Source organism: Bos indicus x Bos taurus, chromosome 23 (assembly GCF_003369695.1).
Source record: "Bos indicus x Bos taurus breed Angus x Brahman F1 hybrid chromosome 23, Bos_hybrid_MaternalHap_v2.0, whole genome shotgun sequence".
NCBI lineage: Eukaryota > Metazoa > Chordata > Mammalia > Artiodactyla > Bovidae > Bos > Bos indicus x Bos taurus.
In genome coordinates, this window is record NC_040098.1 from 10,349,532 (window position 1) to 10,369,356 (window position 19,825).

At 49.2% G+C, this 19,825-nt stretch overlaps 1 protein-coding gene across 3 annotated transcripts in view; it reads left to right on the forward strand.

Moving 5' to 3' along the window:
* The first annotated feature begins 5,474 nt into the window (after positions 1-5,474).
* The window catches only part of PPARD (peroxisome proliferator activated receptor delta), an 85,720-nt gene continuing 71,369 nt past the window's right edge, over positions 5,475-19,825 (forward strand). Inside the window, exons 1-2 of one of the 3 annotated variants that reach the window (XM_027524188.1) lie at positions 5,475-5,613; positions 9,183-9,267. The gene's annotated coding sequence lies outside the window, so the exon portion shown is untranslated. The remainder of the gene's footprint in view (positions 5,614-9,182; positions 9,268-19,825) is intronic. The other 2 variants (XM_027524186.1, XM_027524187.1) reach the window with 2 other exon arrangements.

Genomic DNA, 19,825 nt, shown 5'->3' on the forward strand with positions numbered 1-19,825 from the left:
TGGTCAAGTTATTCACTTCCCTGTGCTTCGGTTCCCATGTTGATAAAATAGGGAAAATAATAGGGCTTCCCTTATAGGGTTTTTCTGAGGATTAAGTGTTTGGCACATGAGAAAGCACCACTGTTGATATTGCCCAGAAGTGTTTATTGAACATATATTCTGTGTCTGGAAATTTCTCAGGTTATTTGTCATGGCAACCCTGAGAGATGGATATTATTATTCTCTTTTTTATGTATGGGGAAATTGAGGCTCAGAGAGGTCAGGTAACTTGCCTAAACCTTTCAGACTTGCTTCCTTCCCATATTGCCTGATTACCTACCTTACTACCTAAGACAGAGATCTGGGAGTCTAGGATAACTTGCTTCCTCCCTGACACCCCCTTATGAAAAATCCGTCATCAAATCCAGTCAATTCTCTCTCCTTCATGGTTTCATATTTATCTCTCCATCTCTAACCCCATGGTTATTGCCATGGCTAAGGCCTTCATATCCTCCACCTGGGATTGAATCTGGGCCCTTGGCAGTAAGCGTGCAGAGTCCTAACCACTGCACTACTAGGGAATTCCCTAAGGTTAGATTTTTAATGGGAAAGTGGAATGGAAATACAAGTATAAGGAGAAAAGGAGACAATGTAAAATTTTTGATTGCTGAAGAAGAGCTTGTTCATGTATATTTTTTTTTTACTGTCTTGACCATTTAAAGAAATTGAAGTACTGTTAATTTACAGTGTTGTGTTAATTTCAGGTGTACAGCAAAGTGGCTCAGATATATTTTATATATATATATTTTTTTCAGATTCTTTTACATTATAGGTTAAGATATTGAAAATAGTTCCCTGTGTTGTACCGTAGGTCCTTGTTGTTTATCTGTTGATTCACTATGGGATTTGAGTCTTATTCAACACATTTAAAAGGGTAATATAGTAGTTTTATGGGCACACCAGGTGGCACAGTGGTAAAGAACCCGCCTGCCAATGCAGGAGACACAAGAGACACTTGTTTGATCCTTGGGTTGGGAAGATCCCCTGGAGTAGGAAATGGAAACCCACTCCAATATTCTTGAAAATTCCATGGATAGAAGAACCTGGTAGACTGCAGTCCATGGGGCGACAGAGTCAGACACAACTAAGTACATACGCCCGCCATAGTAGTTTTATAATAAGATGTTAATGTTTATAAACTAGTAGAAATTACATCCAGAGAAGGCAATGGCACCCCACTCCAGTACTGTTGCCTGGAAAATCCCATGGACGGAGATGCCTAGTAGGCTGCAGTCCATGGGGTCGCTAAGAGTCAGACATGACTGAGCGACTTCACTTTCACTTTTCACTTTCATGCATTGGAGAAGGAAATGGCAAGCCACTCCAGTATTCTTGCCTGGAGAATCCCAGGGACAGGGGAGCCTGGTGGGCTGCCGTCCATGGGGTCACACAGAGTCGGACACGACTGAAGTGACTTAGCAGCAGCAGCAGCAGCAGAAATTACATCCATACTCTGCAACTGTTTGAAACCAATATGAAAAACATTAGATGTCACCTTAAGAATGTGCAAGGAGCTGCATTAGTTCTTATATATTCTTTTAGGGGTAGAGGGGCAAAAATTTTGAAGACTACTAACTACAAAGGACTGTGACTAGAAAGATAGAACGGGAACTGATTAAACATTCTTGGAAGCCAGGTAGTGTTTAGACTTGAGGTGGCAGGACAATCTCTAAACCTCGGTCTCCTCACCTGTAACCGGAGTCCATTCCCAGCTTTTGACCATTCTATGACGGGACACGGGAGGTGTTGCTGGTTGTGGCGAGGCAGGGAAAAGAAAACCACCCTGAACTGGGACTGGCATGAGAAGCTGACAGTCCTGAGGGACATTTTTAGGAGCAGGAGAAGATATTTTGCTGTCTTTTGATTGCAGGGTTAGAAAAGAATGCCCTTGACCTTACCAATATCCTGGACGAAGGAGAATGTATCCAATCTCTGATGCCTTCAAAGATACCTATAAACTTGAGGCCATGTGCAAAGTGCTCATTGCTGCCCCAGGTCACCACTCTGAGGGTTGGGGAGGTCGGGCAATGGACTGGAAGGGCTGGAATGTAACAGGCTTTTTGCAAACTGTTGTCAGGATACATAAAGTGCCTATTTCTTAAGCCCAGTGTCACTCCGGGCCAAAGAGGCACCAGCTCAGTGATGCCTCTCTGGCCCCTGCTGTAGCTGAGGACAGAGAAGGGCTGAGGAGGCCGATTTCAGGAGGCCAAGGAGGACTCCATCTGCTGGCTGGATCTTGAAATGGCTGTGGAGGCAACCGGATCCAATAATTCAAAGCAGGTCTAGCCTTATTCCACACCGTAAGTTACCATTCCGTTACACTGTAATTGGGCATCACAGCAGGTTTTGGTAGCTGAGCTCTCTGGCTGGTCTGAAAAGGCTTGGCAGGAACCAAATTTTCCCATTGTGAGCTATGCCTGTGGGCAAATCTAGTCAAAATGAAGATCTGGGGAAGCTGTATTGGTCTGTTTTGGACTCAAGCAACAGAAGCTAACTGATTTAGGTGAATGTATATATATACACACACACATACTTTTAGTATAAAAATGAAGTGAGGTTTAAAATGTACTATCAAAAAAAAAAAAAAAAATGTACTATCTTTGGGACTTCCCTGGTGGTCCAGTGGTTGGGACTCCATGTTTTCAATGTCGGGGATACTGGTTCGATCCCTGATAGGGGAACCAGGATCCCACATGACTTGTGGCAAGGTTAAAAAAAAAAAAAAAAAGGAATAAAAAATGTACTATCTTAACAGTGTTCCCAGAATTTCTTTTAGAGAAGGAGCTGTCTTTAGGGGAAATGAGTCTTTTAAAGGAAGGAAGTGAGATCTTCAGGGCATGAATGTTGGCAAGAACCCTAGCAATGAAGAGATGCGCCTAGAAAGCCAGAGGGATTTGTTTTTTTCTCTGGACACAGTTGGGCAGAAGGGAGAATGGTGGGGCAGGGAGGAGAGGTAGTAATTTGGGAAAAAGCCAGGCCCTAAGGGGAAAAACGCCAATCAGAAAACATCAACTTTACGAAGAATGTCAGCTGTGTGAGTTTAAACTATTTGCAATGCATCATGTGATCCTGCCCCAGGGCCCGGAGCATCATACCATCTATACCCATGAATGTTTTGTGTGGGAAGAGGTTTGGGCAGTCCTCAGGAGGGGCTGAGTTTCGTCTCTACATTTCTGAACTGTGACTGCAACAGCCTCGCAGAAGCTGAAGCCTGGAGGCAGAGAGATTTATGAGAATGTAAATCCCCCAGAAATTTGCAGAAATCTTAGGGAAGGCTTTGACTTCCACAACCCATTCTTCCTTCCATCTCAAAGGCAAGGAGGTTGACGTCTGAATTACAAAAGTATTGCACATTCATTTCACAAAGTGGGGGGTGAGGTCGGGAAAGAGAGAAGCAGAGAGAAAAAAATCACTCAGTTCTATTAACCAGATATCTGAGGGTGTATCCTGGGGAGTATATGAGAGAGCGGAGTGTAATCTTTATTTTAAAGATGATGGAGAGGAGATAATATACCTACAGAGTTTGTTCAACTCCAGATGACAAATCCAATCTCTTTCATAAGATTGCCTTCCAGGGACTTCCCAGGTGGTCCAGTGGTCAAGAATCCATCTGCCTGGAGAATGGATACATGTATATGTATGGCTGAGTCCCTTCATTGTTCACCTGAAACTATCACAATATTGTTAATCGGCTATACCCCAACACAAAATGTTTTTGGTGTTAAAATACAAATAAAATTAAAAAAAAAAAAAAAAAAAGAATCTCCCTGCTAATGCAGGGGACATGGGTTCCATCCCTGATCTGGAAAGATTTCACCTGCTTCAGGGCAACCGAGCCCATGCACCACAACTACTGAGACCACAGGCCACAATTACTGAAGCCTGTGCCCCTAGAGTCCCTGCTGCACAAGAAAAGACATTGCAATGAGAAGCCTGGCTACCACAACTAAAAGGAACTAGAGAAAGCCCGCATGCATAAATGAAGACTCAGAGAAGCCGATAAATATTTATTTATTTTTTAAAGACTGCATCCCAGCTGCTAGGTACTTTACAAAAAAACAACAAACTAACAACAATCATTTATGGCTGCACTGGATCTTTAGTTGCTGCATGCAGGATATAGTTCCCAGAGCAGGAATCAAATCCAGCCCATCTACATTGGGAGAGCAGAGTCTTAGCCACTGGACCACCAGGGACGTCCCTGCTAAGTACCTTTTTATGGTATATCTGAAGGTTGGGATGACAAGTCCCTTCCAGGTCCTAAAGACCTGGATTAAAAAGGGACAACAGAATTTTCTACAACAGAAGGAAGGATGTTCCCCATTTACAGGGCAAGTATATTAGATGAATAGGAAGATAAGTAAGAAATCCAGAACCACAAATTTCTAGTTGTGGTGGTTTAGTCGCTCAGTCGTGTCCGACTCTGCAACACCACGGACTGTAGTTCGGCAGGCTCCTATGTCCATGGGATTTCCCAGGCAAGAATACTAGAGTGGGTTGCCATTTCCTTCTCTAGGGGAATCTTCCCCACCCAGGCATCAAATCTGGGTCTCCGCATTGCACCCGGATTCTTTACCGACTGAATCACCAGGGAAGTCCAAATTTCTAGTTACAGAAGCCTCTTAAAGGCCGAAGAATTGATTCTTTTGAACTGTGGTGTTGGAGACGACTCTTGAGAGTCCCTTGGACTGCAAGGAGATCCAACCAGTCCATCCTAAGGGAAATCAGTCCTGAATATTCATTGGAAGGACTGATGCTGAAGCTGAAACTCCAATACTTTGGCCACCTGATGGAAATAACTGACTCATTGGAAAAGATCCTGATGCTGGGAAAGATTGAAGGAGGGAGGAGAAAGGGACGACAGAGGATGAGATGGTTGGATGGCATCACCGACTCGATGGACATGAGTTTCAGTACGCTCCGGGTATTGGCGATGAACAGGGAAGCCTGGCTTGCTGCAGTCCATGGGGTCGCAAAGAGTCGGACACGACTGAGCGACCGAACTGAACGAACTGAACTTGAAGGACAAAGCCCTTTTGTGAAAATCAGAGGGAGCATAGTCTTCTTCAGCGGAATATCCAGGTTCCAGCCTCCGTATTGCCTCTCACTGCAAGTCACACACCTTCTCTGGGGCTGTTTCTTCCCTGGAAGGATAAGGAGACTGTGCTAAAATAATCGCTACGTTCCCTTCCAAGTTCCAATCCTCTTCTGTGATATCTGCCAGACGTGTCTTACTGGTCCTGGAGCTTCCGCCCCGGCTCCTCCCTGGGCACCAGAGGGCGCTGCAGGTGGGCCCGGCGCAGCGTGCGGTGGGCGGAGCGGCAGGGTCAGGGGGCGGATCCCAGATGTGCGGTGATTGGCCGCGGTCGAAGCGGAAGGGGGCGTGGAAAAGGGGGCGCGGACGAGCGGCCCGGTGACGTCGCTCTGGCGGGGGCGGGGCCGGGCCGCGCAGCGTGTGACGCCGCGGCAGCCGCGCGGAGCCGGGGATTAATGGGAAAAGTTTTGGCAGGAGCCGGAGGCGCCTGCGGAGCCTGCGGAACGGCGGCGACGGCGGCGCTGGGGCAGCCGAGACAGGTCAGTCCGGGTCCTGGGAAGTGGGTCGGCGGAGCGGCGGAGGCGGGAGAGCCGCGGGCCCGGGCTGAGGCGAGCAGCGAGGCTGGTGCGCGAGGCCCTGCGGGGAGTGGAGTGAGGGGCGAGAGGCGCAGGGGGTCCGCCGACCCGGCGGCCGTCGCTTCCCGTCACTCGGGCCCGGGCGGGCCGCGGCTGTCCGTGGCTCTCCGGGCACGCCGCCCCGCTGCCGTTGCGCCCCCAGCCTTTGGACGCCCGTCGCTTTTCGAGCCCTAACCGTGGGCCTCCTCCCCTCGACCCCCAGACTTCTGCGGCCCCATCTGGGCCTCGTGTCTTCGCCTCTTCCCACTTCTGTGTTCTGAGAGCCGGCGTCTCAGGCTCTGGGTCCCCTCCCACCCTTGCCTCTCATCTCTTCCTCCATCCCTTCTTTGGTGTCCCCAAAGCCTTGACCCTCTCTGCACAGGGTCTCCTTGGAGAGCTTCTGCGCCCACCCCCGCCTCATCATCCTTGTCTTCGTCCTCCTATCCTTGCCCTCCCAGTCTTTGCTCTCTTTCCCCATCCCCGTCTTCTCTTTCCTCCAATTGCCTGCCCCCCACCCCCACCCCCACCCCCGTCACTATTACTCCTCCCCCACAGCTTTCTCACCTTGTTACTTGGCTTTTTCAGCCCATGCCTTCAATCCCTGTCTACCTAAGCCTCTCCTACCCTGGTTCCCCGCAGAAGCCCTGTTTTTTTTGCCCCACTCTCAGGATTTCTTTCTAGTCAGCCCTGTCTCTTGCATTCCTGTCATCCACCTCCCTTTCCCTCCCAGTTCCTTGCCTCTGCTTCTGGGAGAAGCATTAAGCTCCAGACACTACTTTGTTTTCCCATGACCCACAGATGAGATCCACGTGGGGTAGGCTGTGCAGCCCCTTGATTGAAGTAAGGCTCTGAATGTCTGAGGTGAATATAACGTGTGTCTGTGTGGGAGAATTTACTAGGGTGTTGCGTCAGGGATAATGTCCAGTTTATAGACCATTCTCCCAGTCTCAGCTGAGTACTTCCCCTTTATGGGTTTGTTGACTTCCAGGAACCCTTGAGGAGAGACCAGCCGCTGAATTGGGTGTGTGCCAGGGGCAGTTGGAGGCCTTGTCCAACTCTTTTCCCCTTCCAGGAAACAGGGCTTTGTGGCTTTACACTCTGGACATATTATACACATTTAAACCATGATACCCCAGCCTGTCTCTGCCCTTCCTCCCGCCCTCCACCCTATGCCCATCCCAGAGAGCTAAGAGAAGTCTCCAGAGAATGCCTGTGGACCTCAACCTGTTTCCTCTGTACTGGCTCCAGAACATTTTTTTCCTGTTCAAGTTTTGAAACAGATTGCCAGCCTGATAGCCCTGGGGCTGGCAGCTATCTATCCCTTTTGTTATTGGTGGCTCAAACCACCTGCTGCTTTTTCCCTCATGCATCTCTTAACCCACTGAGTGTGTTCTGGGCTTCTGATGTCAAATCACTGAGCAGGTTCTCCTGAAGGTTTTTCTCCCTCTGTTTCCCTTGGGAGCTTCGTTTCCTGTGGCTCTAAGAGGGAGGCTGACACTGAGGCTCTGTTCCCCTTGCCCAGGCGTAGCTGAGGCTATCAGGTCATATCTGCCGGAGCAGTCTGTGGGTCTGCATTAGGAAGACAGTGCCAGGAGCTTGCCTTGCTTCCAGTCACAGGCATCGTCTTCTCTGGGGCTGGAGAACCCACCATGTTCGTGGTGCATCTGGATGTTTAAACTTCTTGCCAAGGTGAAAGTTCGTCACAAATGTGTTAGTTCAGTTTGAGCTCCTTTCTTTGGTGTTAGTCCTCTCAGGGACTCAGGAGATGTTGAGGAAATAACATATCCTCTGTCTCTGTCCAGTCTGATCTTGAAGGATTCTGAAAGCGTGACCCACTCGCAGGTTCAAAAATGAAAGCCTGTTGTTTCACCTGGCTCTGGGTTTCTGGGTCTCCTCTTTTGAGGATCATGCTCTCTGCCTTTGAGCCAGAATTGAACACAGAATTGGCAGCCTTCAGGAGCTGTGGTGGAGAGCCAACTGAATCGGCCAGACCAAACTTTAAAGTTTTGGAGCCCTCCTGTGCACAGACCCTTTTCTGTGAGAGTGAATAGGGCTGTGGAAGGCTGAGCCAGTCCCCTTTCCCAAGCAGCACTAGGGGAAGGATTTGGGCAGACAGGACCAAAAGGGATCCCTTGTTCCTATAGGAAACGTCCCTCTGGTGAATCCTTCTGATGAAGCTGGGGTTGTGTGTTTGGTGGTCCTTTTGTCCAGCATCTGGCTCCCCAGGAGTTTATCCAACTCTTTTGAGCTGTTTGCTGCTGCTCTGGCTGCTTACCTACTGGTAGCACTCTCCACTGAGGTGGCCAGTAAGAAGGGCCCAAGAGGAAGTCAGGCCCAGTCCTTGGGGAGCAGCTTGGGCACCAGCAGCTCCGGCCAGATAGCTTCTTGCAGTTTGTTCACCCCATCGTCTTCTGCGTAGGTAGTCGTCATTATCCACGACCAAGTGCCCATTCGGTGATTTTTGCAGAGCTCGGCAGACAGGCCCCTGACATTATCCCACAGATGGGGTAGCCCAGCAGCTCCTTAGTTCAGTGACCCGCTCTTTTGTTCGGCTGCCTTTCTCCTCACCTCTCCACTTCTGCTTTCCTCCTCCAAGTACTCAGGAAGAGTTGCCCCCCACTCAGCCTTCCAGTCCTACCTGTGGTCCCTCAGAGCCCGCTCCCCAGGGCCCGGTGAGAGGACAGCCAGTGTTGGGCCCTGGCCTGGGAAGCTCGTAGGCCTCTTTTTTTGGACAGAATGCCACTGTCCTGGCTGTTGTGCAAGCTGTCCCCAGGGCCTGCAGCTCCCGGCGTGTCCTGGGATGGTGCAGCTTCTCTCAGGAGGGCCTGGCCCTTTGGCTGCTAAAGGCTTCAGCTGTCTTCTGTCACTGAGGCCCACCTTCTAGGGTGCTGCCTGCAGGCTGGGAAGCCAAACTACAGGGCCTTCCTCTGTGCCTTTGGATCCAGAGGGAGGAGCCATTCGCAGCAGCTGAGTTCGGTGATGTCAGGAGAGCTGGGCACACGCTTGAGCCTGGCAGGGAGAAGACGGCCTCTCGCATCAGGTTTCAGATACCGGGTCTTCTTCCGTGGCACATGGCCCTTGGCCTTCATGGCTCAGAGGCTGGTGATGAGGGTGTGACTCGAGTGCTGTCTCCACTGGGCTCTGGTCAAGGAATCAAGTATGACTCAGGCCATCTCCGTTTATGAGCTGCCACCCATGGGGAGTGTTGGACTCCGGCTTCTCCCTCACCTCACCAGCTCCTCCCACCCACCTGGTAGAAGCAGCAAAGCCGGTGTCTGCTGACTTGGAAATGAGCAGATGACTTCCAGGATTGGGAAATATTTGCTGACTCAGGTTCAGAATCACAACATCTCAGGGTATGTGTCAGTGACAGAGAAGGAGCCATCCTGGGAGCACCCTCTGAGCCCTCGTGTTTCATTATAATGTATCAGAGCTGTTTTTCTGACCCCCAGTGCCTCTCAGCTAAAGATGTGCGGTTTCTTTCACTCCTGCAGCCTTGTGTGGTGTTTTGGGGTATGCACATGGTACTCACGCAGTGGCTTCTGTTCACCGACAGATGAGGACAGATGCACCAAAGAGGTAATCCTGTCTTTCTTACCTCGGGGCCTCTGACAACTGATGGATGTGATTTCTCTAGCGCGGGGTCCCAGATCCCAGGCGCCTGTCACTGCATCTGGTAGTGACAGTAATTAATTAAATAATTATTGAATCTGTGGCTTAAACATGGTTTTTTTGAGGAGCATTAAGCTTTTCACCTTTACACTCACTGAAACATAAACTCCACAAGGGCGGGGTCTTATTTTATTTCCTGTTGTGTCTAGGACAGTGTCTGGTACAGAGGAAATGCTAAGTAAATATTGAATGAATAAAGGTACAGACTTTCTTCCCTGTCCATACGGGTGCCAGGCCACAATGATGGTGTGCACCTTTCTCTTCCATTTATGCAACAAACATTTTTGAGTGCCTGCTGTGCGCCACGTGTATTACTAGGCACTTGGAAAATGATGATGGTAAGAAATTAGATTCTGTCCCTGTTCATGGGTCTGTAGTTTGCTGGCATGTATGTGGGAGCTGGGCGTGATACGTAGAATTGTTTCTAGCATCTCTGCTGGGATATCAGGTCCTCAGGAGAGTCAGAACAATGCTCCGCACTTCCCATTGCTGTTTCCCTATTTGGCTCTCAGGATGCCTGGCAGGTTTTGTAAACTCTCAGAAGGGGAGCGCCATGGAATTCGACGTTCATTGTCCCAACTATCTGGGAAACCTGGCCGTGGTGGGGTCTCTCCTGGGGGCCAGGGGAAATGTGGGGCTCCTGTTTGATTTGTTTTAATCTCTGAAGCTCAGTAGTTTTAATAGCTGTTTATGGGTTTCACTTCCCTTTCTCTGCCTCTAACACCCCGTGGGTTTTCCTGTTGCCAAACAGGGTGCTGAGCTCATGAGTCTGACAGTCTGTGGGGGTCAGGCTGTTTGTGGATCTTGCAGGAAGGTCTCAGGCAAGGGCCCCTCCTATTAATCCCATACCAAGTCTTTTTCTTTGAAGGAAATGTGAGTGTGGAAGGAGGAAGATCTGGGAGGACTTCTGAGGTTCTCTAAGAGAAGGCAGAGAGGGAAGTTCCCCAGAGTCAGGGAGAACTGCTGCGTTGACTTGATTTGCTTGGTCATTTGTTTGGGCAGGAGCTCGCCACAGTGGCAGCTGTTGTCCATGTCCAGGGTCAGTTGTCCTGTTCATCTCTTAACTTTGAGCTCCCGCCCCCAGCCGGAAGTTTTCTTTCTTTAGTTTCCACTGGCAAAGATGAGGCTGTAGCTTTATTGGATTTTTCAGTGTTAATCTCAAAAAACTGGTGTTGTCATCTTAGTCTTTCCCACCTAAGGCACTTTTTTGGGGCCAGATGCTGTGACAGATGATTTCAGACCTGGTCCATGGCTGTCCTCACGGCCTGGACATATGCATAAAAACATTTTTTGAACACTGAGAGCCAGTGAGTACTAAAAACATGTGCCGTACAAGGACACTCATTGATAGGAGCGAGTCATCCGTGAGGGTTGGCTTTGTCCTTAAAGAAACTGGGTGTCAGATTGGCCACCTTGAAAGGAAGCTGGTTTATTCTGAAGTCAACTTCATGCTCTTAAAAATTGTTAAGGATGTCATGAACTTTTGTTTACTGTATTGGAAATTAAAACCAAGGCAGTTTTTAAAATTACTAATTTATGAATTCATTTAATATAATAATACAACCATTACATTTATCACAAATGACATTTTAAATGAAAAATAACTATTTTCCAAAACAAAAATGTTGAGGGACATTGTTTTACATTTTTGCTAATGTCTGGTTTAATAGAAAAGAGCTGGATTCTCACAGCTATTTCTGTGTTCAGTCTCTTGAAGTACAGTCTCAGTTGAAGAATATGAAGAAAATCTGACCTCATACAGATAGGTAATTGAGAAGGAGAAGGGTATTTTAATAGCTCTTGCAGATAATTATGGATATTATTCTTTAATACTGTACCAACACCGGACAAATGGTAGTTTCTTAAAGGTTAGTTGGAATGTGGAGTCTGAAACCTTATCAACAAACTTCTCATATTTTGTGACATTTATAATCCATTGGCCCATCTTGCACTTCGAATGGATCTTTTATTTTGGTCTTTGGAAAATATTGGTTCACTGATTTATATATATTTTCTAAGTGTTGACATATTTCATTTTATGACATCAGTAAATCGTATTCAGACCACTGTTTTTGTCCTTCAAGTATTAGGAAGCTGTGAAGCTCACAATGGTGGATACAAGCTTTCTATAATTTGGATTTTTTCTTGAAAGCTAGATTTGTTATTGTTGGTAACATACTGTCAGTTTCTTTTCTTGAAGTGATAGCTCACTTCATTTTCAAGAAAAAGTTTGTTAAACACCCAGTCTAAATAATCATAATTTATTTGGCTGTTATTCTTTTGTTTGAAGTAAAAATGGTACTTTATGAAGGAAAAAAAAAGTGGCTAGTTTAGCTTGCAACTCAAACAATTGCACAGTTGCACAATTGCTTTTCTTTGGAACAGTCTTGGAACTCCTGATTTATTACAAAGGACATTTAAAAGACATGTACTTGGGACGTTCCTGTTCCTCATGGTCCAGTGGTTAAGACTCCTCCCTTCCACTGCAGGGGGCACAGGTTCAATCCCTGGTTGGGTAACTAAGGCCGTGCATGCCTCGTGGCACAGCCTAAAAAAAGACATGCACTCAAGGGGCATGATTTAATAAAGTTAGTTTTTTATTGGTTCATCTAGGACATTCTTAAGTGAAATTGGCATGTTATTATTTTTCATGATTCTGTGGGTTGACTGGGCTCAGCTGGGTAATTCTAACTTGGAGTCTCTCATGTTGCTGGAGTCAAGTGGAGACCAAGGCAGGAGTCATCTGAACACCCAGCGGGTTGGATGTCCACACTGGCTCACTCACTGGCTCACTCACATGGCACTTGATGCTCGGTTTTGACTAGGGTACCTGCACGGGGCCTCTCCATGTGCCCTGTGCCTCTCACAGTATGGGAGCTGTTCTGAGCAGAAATATACAAAGACTGAGTGTACTGAGAGATACAGGCAAGGTTTCTTAGGGCCTCACCTTGGAAGTCATACAGTGTCACTTTGTGTCTTCTTGGTCATGGGACCGGTTCAGATTCAGGAGAGGGCTGCACAGGGGTATGAGCAGCAGGACTCGTGGTTCATTGGGAGGGAGAGAGGCCTCCATGCAGGCCAGGCAGTGCTTTTTATTAGCATTCCTTCTGTGAGGTAACCTGGCCTGTAAATGAATACTCAGAGGAGAAAAGTGTGTTTTCTCACAAGTTACATTTCTGGAAACCACTGTTAGGAAACTTCTAGTAGCTTTATAGATGCCATTGAATACCAGGTGAGGAAATCTGCACTCTATGTTCTTTGGGCAATGGGTGACTGCTGATGGTTTTAGAGCAAGGAGTCATTATGTTAATATTGCACAAAGGTTGACTAAATGGAGATAGAATGAAGGTAGAGAGATTAGGTAGGAGATTACTACAGTTGTCTTAAGTATGAGGAAATTCTTCCTCATGTATAATCTGAGTTCCTCTGGTTGCTGTTGAAATTAATTGATGCTGAGCTGCCAGCCACAGAGATTAAGTACACAGAGCCTGGGTGGAGTAACGCACACACACAGATACACAGGTGTTGTTTAGGGGTGCTGATACACCAGAGAGGTTAAAGGGCTCACGAAAGTTAGAAGGCAACTGAATTTAGGTTTTATTGGCAAGACACATTAAAAAGTCCATAATTTATCAAATAAGAAGCAGGAAAGATAAAGCTTCATGTGACACCATTGACAGTTTCAGTATCACCAACCAAGAGGAAGTGAGGAAAAGAGTGAGAAGAAGGGGACAGATGAAAGGATGGGAGGGAGAGGGATGAAGACGGGGAAGGAAGAGGGTTGAGGGGGGAAACAGCAAACAGAGGGACGGAGGACGAGGCTGGAGGAACGGCTTGAGACCCAGCTAAGACTGCTCTCACGGGTCTCCAGCCTTAGGGCAGGGGCTGGCTGCTCCCGCAGTTCCCGGGGCCCTGGCTGCCGTTAGGCACCTCATGCCCTTGACCTGTCTCTGTGGCTCTTTGCTGTCTGAGAAGACGCCCGGGAAGTGCTGGAGCGGCATTAGTGTCGGGCAGAGCTGGATGTGACTCTTAGCGCTCAGGGTGTGGGGTTGTGACTTGGAGACTGAGGAGCCTCCGTAAGTGCTGGTTTCTCCAAGCCAGGCTCCAGGGCCCTGAGCTCAGGAGGAAGTGGTTTCTTGCACCAGGCCCCTCCCCCATTGACAGGAGTCTTCATCTGCTCCTCAGGAGTTCCTGGAGTTCCGGGCAGTATGTTGCTCTTCTTTTTCTTTCACGTGCCATCTGCAAAGCCTGACTTCTCCCAGGCCTTGGTGTCGTCTCAGCAGCTCTGAGACGGGAAGGAAGCTCCCCTTCCCCAATTATCTACAGCTCACAGCAATACAGCTTTGAAAGATTTCCCGCATGGGACGGATCCTGAAGGGAGAGTCTCCCAGGTATTATGGGAAAATGACCTCATGTTTAAGTTCATTTCTTTATTATTGTATTGTTAGGGACCTAAAAACAGATTTTTGTTGCTTTTCTTTGTAACCTGCTATAACTCTTTGGTCCTTATCTTATGACTGCTTTTGGCATTTCCTTCATCCAAGAATTGTGACCTCAGTGGCCCAGAGTTTCTTGGCTACCTCTCTGCTGGAAGCACAAGCCAGCTCTGCCTGCAGCGGGGGCCAGGCAAGCTGCTCTGCGTACACAGCTGTCTGCGGCCCACTCGCCTCCCAGACAGGCCGTCCTTGAACTTGCCAGAACCCAGAGCTCACTGATCATCCCTTTTTCCAAACAAGCAGGCCAGGTGTGCCTTTACTGTTTCCCTTAATCCCATAAAGCATTCCGTGATTGTGACCGTCACTCTGCTTTCTTCACCTCCACTTCTGTTTTCTCTGGCTTAGGATTTCTCAGCCCCAGCACTGTAGACATTTTCGGCTGGTACCTCTTTGCTGTATGGGCTGTCTGCATATTGTAGGATGTCAGGCATCATCCCTGGCTTCTACCCACCAGAGGCCAGTTTTACCCCCCCAACCTTGGTGAAAACCTAAAATGTCTCCAGACATTGCCACATGTCCCCTTGGGACAAAGTCACCCCTGGTTAAGAACCATTCCTCTGTCATTTCCCTACTAAATATTTTTAGCCAGCTGGATCCACTGGTGACCCAGTGGATCAATAAAACCCACGAGATAAGCATATCATTCTTACAGTGGAAATTTATCATCCTCAGTCACCTCCCTGAGCCCTTGAAGGCTTTGAGGGGAATGAGCAGCACATTCCAACCAAGAGCCGTGTGGTGGTACACGGCAGAGGGACCGTGTCCCAGGTGTAAAGCCGTATCCTGAAGCGGCTGTGTTTATCTTGCTTTGCTTCTCTGTGTCTTTTGATGTCTGGGCAGAAGCCACCTTGCTGTAACTCTCAGAGGTGCCGTGTGGAGCAGAGTGGGTAACATGCAGCATTTGGACTGTCGTTAACCTGGCCCTTCCTGGCATCAGATAGCACCAGCTGATCTGGAACTTCTCTCTAGACTCAGATGAGTTCTCATAGCCCTCCTCCCAAGGCAGGTCTCATGGGAGAAAACTTACCTACCATCCCAATCTCGAGCTTGTTCATCTGGCCAGATCATTTCTTTGTAGCTTCCCCTCCTGACTTTCCTGGTGGCTCAGACAGTAAAGCCTCTGCCTACAATATAGAAGACCCGGGTTCAGTCCCTGAGTAGGGAAGATTTCCTGGAGAAGGAAATGGCAACCCACTCCAGTATCCTTGCCTGGAGAATCCCATGGACAGAGGAACCTGGTAGGCTACAGTCCATGAGGTCACAAAGAGACCGACACGACTGAGCGACTTCACTTCTTCTTTTTCCCCTCCTGTAAAGGCTTTTGGGATAGTCCAGAGACCCTTGACCCTCAGCATATGCATCCTGAGATAGACTTCTGCATGGTCCTCCGGGGACTTCAGGTTGGAGAAGAGAAAACTACCCTTCCCTTCTAAGAAGGCCCTTCAAAGGCCAAAGTGCTCAGTTGCCTGAAAATAACTCCCCACCCCCCTAATTAATAGTATCCAGTTAGAGCAAAAGAAGGACCCTGATCTAGGACCTTGCCAAGATTCCAGACCTGACTCTTCTTTGCTACAGACCATTGGTCTGCTGCTGCTGCTGATGCTGCTAATTTGCGTCAGTCGTGTCCGACTCTGTGCAATCCCATAGATGGCAGCTCACCAGGCTCCCCCGTCTCTAGGATTCTCCAGGCAAGAACACTGGAGTGGGTTGCCGTTTCCTTCTCCAGTGCATGAAAGTGAAAAGTGAAAGTGAAGTTGCTCAGTCGTGTCCGACTCTTAGCGACCCCATGGACTGCAGCCCACCAGGCTCCTCCGTCCATGGGATTTTCCAGGCAAGAGTACTGGAGTGGGGTGCCATTGCCTTCTCTAGACCTTTGGTCTGAATTTCTTCCAAATTCTTGGCACCTGCCTTCCGTGGTGGTGGACTGAGTAATGGCCCCCAGAGATATTCAGGCCATAAGCCCTGGGCCCTGTGGGCATTGCCTTATATAGCAAAATGGATTTTTCAGGTAAGGATTTTGAGATGGGGCGATTATCCTGGCTTACCTCCATTCCAGGTAATAAAGAACCCGCCTGCCAATGCAGCAGATGTAAGATATGCTGGTTCAATCCCTGGGTCAGGAAGACCCCCTGGAGAAGGAAATGGCAACCCACTCCAGTATTCCTGCCTGGAGAATCCCATGGACAGAGGAGTATGGTGGCCTACCATCCATAGGGGCGCAGAGAGTCGGACACGACTGAGCAACTGCGCGCACAGCACGCACACCCTGGCTTACCCTGGTGGGCCTGAGTGCAACCACAGTGTCCTTAGAAGAGGGAGGCAAAGGGAAAAGGCGTGTGACTGCCGCAGCAGGATGCTCTGCTGCTGGCTCGAGGATGGAGGAGAGGCCAAGGAATGCTCGGAATGCAGCTGTGTAAGCTAGAAAAGGCCAGGAAACAAGTGCTCCCCTAGAACCTCTGGAGGAAGTGCAGCCCGCCAGTACCTTGATTTTGCTCCAGTGAAACTAATTTTGGTTTTTTGACCTTCAGAATCCTAAGAGAATAAATGTGTTGTTTTAAGCCACTGAGTTTGTGGTGATTTGTTACAGTGGCAGCAGGAAACTGCTACAGGGCTTATCCATCTCCAAGCACAGGTAGTGACTTGGCTGACCCTTGTTCTTAGTCTGAGGCAGTTGTAGAGCATCCATTTTATGGCACTTGGAGATTCTAGGTCCAGCCTTTTTGCAAACTAATATTTAAAGCAATATGCTGTCTGTAGCTCAGTCGGTAAAGAATCTGCCTGCAGTACAGGAGACCCAGATTCAATCCCTGGGTTGGGAAGATCCCCTGAAGAAGGAACTGGCAACCCAGTCCAGTATCCTTGCCTGGAAAATCTCATGGACAGAGGAGCCTGGTGGGCTGCAGTCTATGGGGTCGCAAAGAGTTGGGCACAACTGAATGACTAACACTTACTTACTTACTTACTATCTGGGGTAACCTTTTGGGGAGTTCTTGGGGGCAAAAGAGAAGGCCTCAGATAGTATGTGCTCCTTGCTTTTTGCACTCACCCCACACCTTCATTCAGTGTTGAGGATCCAGGATTAGTTTAAATCTGACCCTGGTTCCCTCTTCCCTTCCGCTGTTCCTCCCATTCATTCAGTGGGTATTTACTGGCTCCCTCCTAGGTGCCAAGCTCTGTTCCAGGCACTGGGAATGAAGGAGTGAACAAAGCAGATAAACAGATCTCCTGCTCGCCTGGTGGTTGTGGTGGGGAAGGAGGAGGAGCCAGAATTAACTAAATAGCATGTCAGATGGTGAGAAATGCTATATCAAAAAATAAAGTAGAAAAGAGGTCATGGCAGTTTGAGATAGAGGGCTTGAGGAAGGCCTCGCCGAGAAGGTAATATTTGAGCCCAAAGAGGAGAGTGAGTCATATGGGGGAAGAGTCTTAGAGGCAGAGGGAAAGGAAGTGCAAAGGCCTTGAGGCAGGAACCTGGCTGGTGTGCTGGAGGAGGAGCCAGGAGGTCTGGTGGCTAGAGCGGTGCAGGAGGAAGAGAGCAGGAGAGGAGGTCAGAGGCACGCCTGGGGCCCGGGCCACGACCCTGAAGTGCCATGAGAATGTCTCCACGTGGGCCCTTCCTCCGTTCCTCCCTCGCCCCCCCCCCCCCCCGCCACCTCTCTGCCTCTGTGTCTGTGTCCTCAGCTCCTTTCTGTAGAACACTTGTCACATCACACCAGTGGAGTTGAGTTCAGTCATTTCAGTCGTGTCCGACTCTTTGCGACCCCATGAACCGCAGCACGCCAGGCCTCCTTGTCCATCACCAACTCCCGGAGTTCACTCAGACTCACATCCATCGAGTCAGTGATGCCATCCAGCCATCTCATCCTCTGTCGTCCCCTTCTCCTCCTGCCCCCAGTCCCTCCCAGCATCAGAGTCTTTTCCAGTGAGTCAACTCTTCGCATGAGGTGGCCAAAGTACTGGAGTTTCAGCCTTAGCATCATTCCTTCCAAAGAAATCCCAGGGCTGATCTCCTTCAGAATGGACTGGTTAGATCTCCTTGCAGTCCAAGGGACTCTCAAGAGTCTTCTCCAACACCACAGTTCAAAAGCATCAATTCTTTGGTGCTCAGCCTTCTTCACAGTCCAACTCTCACATCCATACATGACCACAGGAAAAACCATAGCCTTGACTAGATGGACCTTTGTTGGCAAAGTAATGTCTCTGCTTTTCAGTATGCTCTCTAGGTTGGTCATAACTTTCCCTCCAAGGAGTAAGCGTCTTTTAATTTCATGGCTGCAGTCAGCATCTGCAGTGATTTTGGAGCCCCCCAAAATAGTCTGACACTGTTTCCCCATCTATTTCCCATGAAGTGGAGTAGCAGCAGGCAAACAGCTTAAAATACTAGAAGAGGGAGAAAGGCGCCTTCCTTTTTCTGAATAATAAAAGCAACTCCTGAGGAAGGCGGTCCGCTGCTCTCACCGGGCAGGTCCAGATGGCCCCTGAGGGTCCTCCCTCCCCTCATCCAGGCCCCGAGGCTGCTGCCCACCCCACTCTGCCACCTTCCTGGTGTGGAGCCCGCCACCTTGCATGCTTTCTTAACAGCCCCGCGCCTCCCGGCTCTCCCCCGCCCAGAGCAGCACGGTGGGTGCCTGGGGGCTCCCGGGGCGGGGGGAATGCGAGCTGGGCCCCTGCCTGTTCACGGCTGTCCCTTGGGCCCCCAGCCTCACAGCCCCAGGTCCCTGTGCCACCGAGTCTCCCTCTCCTGCGAGTGGCCGTGCCAGACCTCAGGACTCTGCCTCCGCTCAGTCCTCCCGGCGCAGCTGGGATTTCGAAGAATCAGATTCCAGAACGTCTAGTATGCCCAGCCTGAAGAGTCACTCTCCCTGGATAGTGACCCAGGACAGTTCTGGTGCTCCGGCAGCTTTCCAAAGTGACATTTTGACAGCTTTGATGTCACTGGGAGGTTGGGTACAGACTGTCTTCACGGATTAAATCCTTCATGCCTACGTCCCTGATTTTAGAGTTAGTCCTAGGTGACTCTGTAGAACCTGTTCTGAGTAATGGCATCATGGGACTTCGCTGGCAGTCCAGTGGTTGAGACTCCACGCTTCCACTGCTGGGAGCGTGGGTTCGATCCTTGGTCAGGGAACTAAGATCCTGCATGTCATGTGGTGCAGCCAAAAAGGATAAAAAAATACATAAATAAATAATGGCACCAAATCAATTGCCATTGAGAAATGAGAAGTCAAATTGACCAATGATAACTTTGCTTTCCCAAGAGAAAATCACTAGGTAAATAAATTCCCAAACTGCAGGCTGCATCCAGTCAAAATTGTATTAATCCAGTCCTGTTTACATGCTGTTACAGCGTGTGATTCCTGTAACTTCTTTTCTGGCTCTTTAACACTCCAGTGTATTTACATCACCTACGTATAGTTTGCCTCCTATAATCCTCGCAGTGGGTCACCTTTTAGAAAAACATTTTGTCTGTTTTTTAGCCCATTCCCTGACCCAGTGGACATACATGCCCCAGGCCTGCCTCTTCCCCGCCCGCCCACTGTGGCTTTGTCCTCTGCACCATAGGACCGTGTGCTGTGGACTCGCGTGTGTGCCCCCGCCCTGGGCACCTCGTGGATAACCAGGGGGTACCTCTCGCGAGCTGCCTTCAGTACTCCTAGGGCTTCTGCCCGCGTGTTGCTTCCTGTCTGCGGACTGCAGCCTGAACTTTGCCTTCCTTTCTGCTTTCTGCTTCCATTGTGAGAAAGAACCAGTCCATCCATCCTATGGATGGATGAGTCAGACACCTTGCTGAGTCACAGGGGAGCAGCCTGCCTTGCATGGTCATGTCAGTCCTGATGGGTGTTCCCAGCCCCATCAAAGGTCTTCCCAGAAGCTGGCTGCTTGCAGGGCCAGTGCCGTGTGCAGAAAGGCTCACCGGGCACTTGCTGGATGGACGGGAGACTGGATGGCTGGCCTAAGTGGCCCTCTCC